Below are 7752 nucleotides of genomic sequence, written 5' to 3' on the forward strand. Positions count from 1 at the left end.
TTGAAAGACTAACTTTCACAATTCCACTTTCAAATCACTTCACCATTTACCACAGACACAAGGAAACACACACACACTAGGAGATCCTATAACCGACATAAACCATGTGAGCTACATGGAGTCCAACGTACAACCCACATTGGGGAGAGCCGTCCTATCCTTGCCAACGGAGTAGGACTATCGATATCAAATCCACACAAACTAGTGATCACTATATAAATCAGCCTCAGGCTCACTCCCATGGGGGCACGTAGTTCTAGGGAAGTAAGGTCGCTTTATACCTCCCACTCGATGCTAAAGATATCTCTTGGACTTAGCTTAGATCATTTCAAAGACAATCCATAACAAAATAATTTTAGTAATATATAAATATACATCGGGAGCCATCATGCTTCCCATCTATCAAAATCACCACATTGTGTATTTCTTTCATACTTGAGTTCAAAACAACTCCATTAAGACCAAAATGTCAAATCATTCAAAATATCTCAAATATTCAACATCAACCTGCTTATAACACACACTTTCTCAAAAAAACACAATTTCCAATGGGGATTCATGATCCAAATATTAAAATCATGATAAATATTATTCAAGATTCATGGTTTATATCTCCACACATGTAAATTCATCTTTCAAAATCATTCACATCAAGATTTCATAATAATTATCATAGGATATGGGTCCATGCTTCAAATTCATAAAAAAAATCAAATAAAAATCATGCCTTTGTAAAGAAAATTACTTTTGGGCACAAGAACGAAAGAGAGTTCTTATTGAAAAACCCCCCACATACCTTGAATGATAACTTTAGATCGATACTCATTTTTGAGATGTTAATCGTGCCTTTGAATGATGGTTCTTGGAGTTCTTGAACTAGGAACTTGGAATTTTGAATAAATTTGCAGAATTAATGGTTAACTTTGGAGGTTCTTGAAGTTGGATGTAGGAGATTAGGATTTTCTTTTTGAGGGAATTTGATGAAATATAACATATAATGCTTCGAATAGGCTTTAATATAGGGTTTGGACGGATTTTGGGTGAGGAGGAATGACCAAAACGCCCCTAAAAATCAAATAATTCTCGAATCTATCCTTTGGTGGACTGTTTTGATAGTCTGAAGTAGATCAACCATAACGTTTTACTCCGATATCCAAATTGAATGAAACTAATTTCATTAGAAAGAGGACTCTCATATATTTCTATTGATATATAGTATCTCACCCAGATCATAGTGTACGAGGAGTTATGATTGTTTAAAGTTGACCCAAAAAATTATTTTTGATAGGCTGAAGTAGATCGACCATAACGTTTTGCTTCGACAGACAAATTGGATGAAACCAATTTCATTGGAAATAGGACTCGTATAGCTTTCCATTGATATATAGTAGATCACCCAGATTATTATGTACAAGGAGTTATGATAGTTTAAAGTTGGAGCAAAACTACGTCAGGCCTCAGTACTTTTTCCTGCACGTTTTACTGTTCACTACTATTTACGGTTCGATCGGAATGTTCATAACTTATCGCTCGGGTGTCCGTTTTGCATGATCCATATATCGTTGGAAAGATTATTCGATACTCTACGCAATGGTGGGTCATAATCTAAAACATTACACAAGAAAAATTTATAATTCAATCTAGGAAATAGAACCCAACACGTTTATGCACAAAATTTCAACAAAAAATTTCCCAGTGTATTACATTATCCCCCCTTGGAAACACTCATCCTCAAATGATGCTAGACATGCCAAGATTAGATAGGGAATAGAGCATATAGATGAAACCATTCGTTAGACTCATCACCACATTGTTTCTCACTCCAAATGCAACATACAATGCATAAATTCAAGAAACTACAGCTGAACACATAATAAATGACAGCTGAATTGCTGCAACTTTTATCAAAAGTGCATGATTTAGGAAAGAATGGTACCTTCGGCTTGATCGGAGTTTGTGGAAAATAGGTGCGGGTACTTGGATCGTATATCCACTTCAGCTTCCCAGGTTGCACCCTCAACAGATTGGCTTTGCCACAACACCTTGACCAAGGGAACTTCTTTGTTCCTTAGTATTCAGACACTGAAATCAAGAATCTCAACAGGAATCTCATTAAAAGAAAGATTTTCTTGAATATCAGCACTCACAGAGGAATCCACTACCACAGCATCGCTAATATGCTTTCTAAGCATGGAGACATGGAATATTTTATGAACAGAAGACAACTCGGAAGGCAACTCGACCTCATAAGCTACCTTACCAACATGGCTAAGAATTTTGTAAGGACCACCATAATAGGGACTAAGCTTCCCCTTCTTTCCGAATCTCTTCATCTCTCTTATGGGTGAAATTTTCAGATACACTAGGTCACCAACTTCAAACTCAAGGTCTCTCCTTCTAACATCCGCATATGACTTCTAACGACTCTGTTCAGTTTTCAGCCTGTCCGAAAAGACATCAAAAAACTCATTAACAATGTTAACAGACTAGAGAGTTAGAGTCTCAGACTTAGTGTCTTTGACTCTAACCAAATGGTAAATCCACCCTTTGGAAATAAGCTTTCTAGCTTTGAGGTAAGATATAAAATGACTCTTGGGTGACACAGAATTCTCAAACCACTCAAACACGGATGCACCCGGAAATTAAAACTTGACCACTCGGGTCCGACAATCAATAGAGGCATAAGAAGAATACAGCCAGTCTATACCCAGAATTATATCAAAATCTATCAGGTCTAACTCAATCAGATCAGCCAACAAGACTCTATGAAGAACAATAACAGGACACTTTTTATACACTTTCTGGGCAACAATCGAATCACCCACTAGGGTAGAAACTAGGATAGGCTCAGGAATAATCTCAGGACTCATTTCAAAATTCACAGCAATCAAAGGTGTAACATATGAGAAACTGGATCCAGGATCCAACAAAGCATACACATCAAACTAAAATATACGAAGCATATCAGTAACAACATTGGGAGAGTCCTCCTATTCCTGGTGGGATGATAAAGCATAGAATCTATTCTGGCGCTGCCCGCCAGCATTGCTAGAAGAGGCACCCTGAGCTGGGGCTGGCCGAGTCGCTGGAACTGGAGCACTAACAGTCTGAGTCTGGGTCTGAGGGCGATAGTCACGACGCCCATGTCCATCCTGTGGACAATATCTACTTCTGTGACCCATGTCACCACACCAAAAACAACCCCTCTTCTTACCCCCAACACTCACCCAAATGAGCCCTACCATACTTAGGACACAGGGGATGATTTGGCTTACTGCCAGCATTGTACTGGGACCTGGATGCATATGACCTGCTACCTTACTCCTACCTATCTCTAGGCATGGGAGCACTAGCAGATAACCGTGTTGGCATAGATGAATAATCCTGATACTGAGGGAGACTCCCTTTCTGCGATCTAGTTTGACCCTGTCCGTGCTGCTCGGACCTAGCTCTCTTATTCCCTCTTATTCTATCTCTCTCCTTAATCTTGTCTGCCTCAATCTGTTAGGCATGAGTCATCAGCCTAGAAAGATTCATCTCACTATTCAGCATAGTAGACCTACACTTCTTAACCACATAACTAGACACTCCAGTCACAAACTTACTCATACTAGCCAGATTATCAGCCACTAAGTCTGGAGCATACTTGGCCAACTGATTGAAATTAGACAGTAATCCCTAACAGTCATAGAGCCCTATCGCAGGCTCATAAACTCTTCCACCTTCACCTTCCTCATCTTAAAAGGGAAAAACTTATCCAAGAATACATCCTGGAACTCTTATAAAGTTGTAGGGACAGCTCCCTCATCTCTACCTTTCCTCCAAGAAACAACCCAGTCATAAGCAAGGTCTTTCAACCTATACACAGCTAACTCCACACTATGTTCCTCAAATACATGCATCACCTGAGTAATCTTTTGTACCTCCTTTAAAAATAACTGTGGATCCTTATCAGACTTGGACCCATAGAATTCTTGCAGATTCATCCTCATGAAGTCACAGATCCTGGCAGTAGCTAAATCACCTCCTTGCTACTGTGGAGTCGGGGATGGGTTAGCCTGAACATTTGCAATAACAACTTGGGCCAGTGCCTGAAAGGCTGCTCGAAATTTAGCATTGAGACATATTTTCATTCAATGGGTCAGTGGGTTAAGGTTGCTGACCATCATTATTTCTTCTCGCTCGACTTGGAGGTATATTTCTGAAAGAGAAAATCATGAATTAATAGAAGAGAGAGACATTTTAAGCATGATAGACTTCTGAAAGAAAGAATCACACTTTTTCCTAAAACATCTTGTAGCCTCTTGCTCATAGATGTGGTGCGCTACATACCGATGATCAAGACTCTACTTAACGCGGCTTGTCAGACTCCTTAGGACACCTTCAAACCTTAGGCTCTGATAACCAAGTCTGTAACGCCTCAGAAAATGGGTCTCAGAGCGTCACATGGTGCTTGAGGCAACAAGTAGCCCCAAGCTAACCCTTTGAGCCATTTTCATTCAGTTCAACATAAATCAACGGGGTTTCCATAAATAACCCTCAAATATCAACAAAGTAATCATCATCCAAGAATAAAATAATTTTAAAAAGATAACAAAATATGACTTATTAATCAACTCCCAACATCTATACTAGTCTGGCAAGCCTCTAAGAAAATCAATAAAACCAGCGAGCCATTGAGACATGCCCCAACTGACTCATACTCAGTTATCAAATGTAAATAATTCCGCAAAACCAATATTAGACATCACGTCCTCGGAATATAAGGACTCACCACAATAGAGGATGTAGAACAGAGTGCCCAAAGAATCACTGTTGAACCTGAAACTGAGCACCTGAACCTACATTCTGAGAAAATACAGCCCACATCCAAAGATGTGGGTCAGTACCATGGAAAGGAACCGAGTATATGGGGGTGTATGCAATCGTATAAATATCATCATCATAAATATTTATAAGAAATATGCAGGTTTTATGAAAGACTCACACAGCCCGAAGAAAATCATCATAATCATGAGAGGATCAAATAAGTACAATAACACATGTGAGTTATCATATAATTTGTCAATCACTTTCAGTTCATCAAGAATATCAATTCTCATAATGTAAATATCATTTAAATCTTTTGAAAGACTAACTTTCACAATTCCACTTTCAAATCACTTCACCATTCACCACAGACACAAGGAAACACACACACACTAGGAGATCCTATAACCGACATAAACCATGTGAGCTACATGGAGTCCAACGTACAACCCACATTGGGGAGACCCATTCTATCCTTTCTATCAGAGTAGGACTATCGATATCAAATCCACACAAACTAGTGATCACTATATAAATCAGCCTCAGGCTCACTCTTATGGGGGCACGTAGTTCTAGGAAAGTAAGGTTGCTTTATACCTCCCACTCAGTGCTAAAGATTTGTCCCAGACTTAGCTCAGATCATTTCAAAGACAATCCATAACAAAACGATTTTAGTAATATATAAATATACATCGGGAGCCATCATGCTTCCCATCTATCAAAATCAACCACGTTGTGGATTTATTTCATACTGGAGTTCAAAACAACTCCATTAAGACCAAAAGGTCAGATCATTCAAAATATCTCAAATATTTAACATCAATGTGCTTATAACACACGCTTTCTTAAAAAAAACACAATTTCCAATAGAGATTCACGACCCAAATATCAAAATCATGATAAATATCGTTCAAGATTTATTTTTTATATCTCTACACATGTAAATTCATCTTTCAAAATCATAAACATCAAGATTTCATAATAATCATCATAAGATATGGGTTCATGCCTTTGTAAAGAAAATTACTTTTGGGCACAAGAACGAAAGAGAGTTATTGTTGAAAAACCCCACATACCTTAAATGATGAACTTTAGATCGATACTCATTTTTGAGATGTTAATCGTGCCTTTGAATGATGGTTCTTGGAGTTCTTGAACTAGGAACTTGGAATATTGAATAAATTTGTAGAATTAATGGTGAACTTTGGAGGTTCTTGAAGCTGGATGTATGAGCTTAGGGGTTTTCTTTTTGAGGGAATTTGATGAAATATAATATATAATGCTTCTAATAGGCTTTAATATAGGGTTTGGACGGATTTTGGGTGAGGGAAAATGACCAAAACGCCCCTAAAAAATAAATAATTCTTGAATCTGTTCTTTGGTGGACTGTTTTGTTAGTCTGAAGTAGATCAACCATAACGTTTTACTCCGATATCCAAATTGGATGAAACTAATTTCATTAGAAAGAGGACTCTCATATCTTTCCATTGATATATAGTATCTCATGTAGATCATTATGTACAAGGAGTTATGATCATTTAAATTTGACCCAAAAATTTAATTTTGATAGGTTAAAGTAGATCAACCATAACTTTTTGCTCCGATAGACAAATTGGATGAAACTAATTTCATTGGAAAGAGGACTCATAGATATTTCCCGTGACATATAGTAGATCACCCAAATCATTATGTACAAGGAGTTATGATAGTTTAAAGTTGGCAACAAAATACGTCAGGCCCCAGTACTTTTTCCTGCACGTTTTACTGTTCACTACTATTCACGGTTCAATTGGAATGTTCATAACTCATCGTTCGGGTGTCCATTTTGGATGATCCATATATCATTGGAAAGATTATTCGATACTCTACGCAATGGTGGGTCATAATCTAAGATATTCTGCACAAAAAATTAATAATTCATTCTAGAAGATAGAACCCAATACATTTACACACAAAATTTCAATGAAAAATTTCCTGGGGTATTACACGGGTGAAGTCCCAAATTTTGGTTGCAGCAATATTGGCCACTTGGTTGGCCGGAATAGCAGCTAGCTATCCATTCTGATCTAGAATTGAATTATCTATAGTAGTGAATGCAGCTTTAAATTTTGCTTGAGAAACAGTTCATCTAGGGGATCTGCCCAAACGGGATGAGGGGCTGACTGGTTTCCGGTTCTTCTTTTGTTGGTCCTTTTAGAAGGCATGTTCTATAAATGAAAGGAAGAAGTGGATTAGACTGAGAGATTAACTTGATCTCATTCTCACTTGCACGACATGAATACTGAAAGAAGGGAAACTTTTCCTAAAACATCTCGTAGCCTCCTATCTATAAGTGTGGTGCACTACACACCTGAGCATAAGACTCTACACGATGCAGCTTTTCAGATTTCCTAGGACTCTATTGAACCTTAGGACCTTATACCATGTTTGTAATGACCTGGGACTACCCCTAGTTGTCACACGGTGCGTACGACCCCAAAGGACCACAAACTAACGCATGAATGATATCTGATGTGAGCACTATATAATAATACTATAATTAATATGGAAAACTGGTTGAAATGCCATAAGGTTCAAAATACCTAAAATACTAATAATGAATAATAACATCTGAATCTGAAATACTTTCTGAATCTAGTCTGAAAGCCTCTATCTGAAATAGCCTGAAAGTAGAGTTGATGGGAAAATCCCTGAACTAACTCCATCTATAAAAATACTACTAAGCTGAAGTATTGAAATAAAAACATATCCTTGATAGATGAGGACTCACTACTAAATCTGCTACTGCTTGCAGTATCTAGCTAAGAGTGGTCAGGAACTTGAACATCCGAACCTATGATATGAAACATCATAGCATAGGAAAGTATGCGTTAGTACGTCGGAATGTACCAATATTCCAGATGAGGTAAGACTGAATTCAAGGGTTCATATGCATGAACAATA

This window comes from Capsicum annuum, chromosome 12 (genome assembly GCF_002878395.1).
Source record: "Capsicum annuum cultivar UCD-10X-F1 chromosome 12, UCD10Xv1.1, whole genome shotgun sequence".
Classification (NCBI taxonomy): Eukaryota; Viridiplantae; Streptophyta; class Magnoliopsida; order Solanales; family Solanaceae; genus Capsicum; species Capsicum annuum.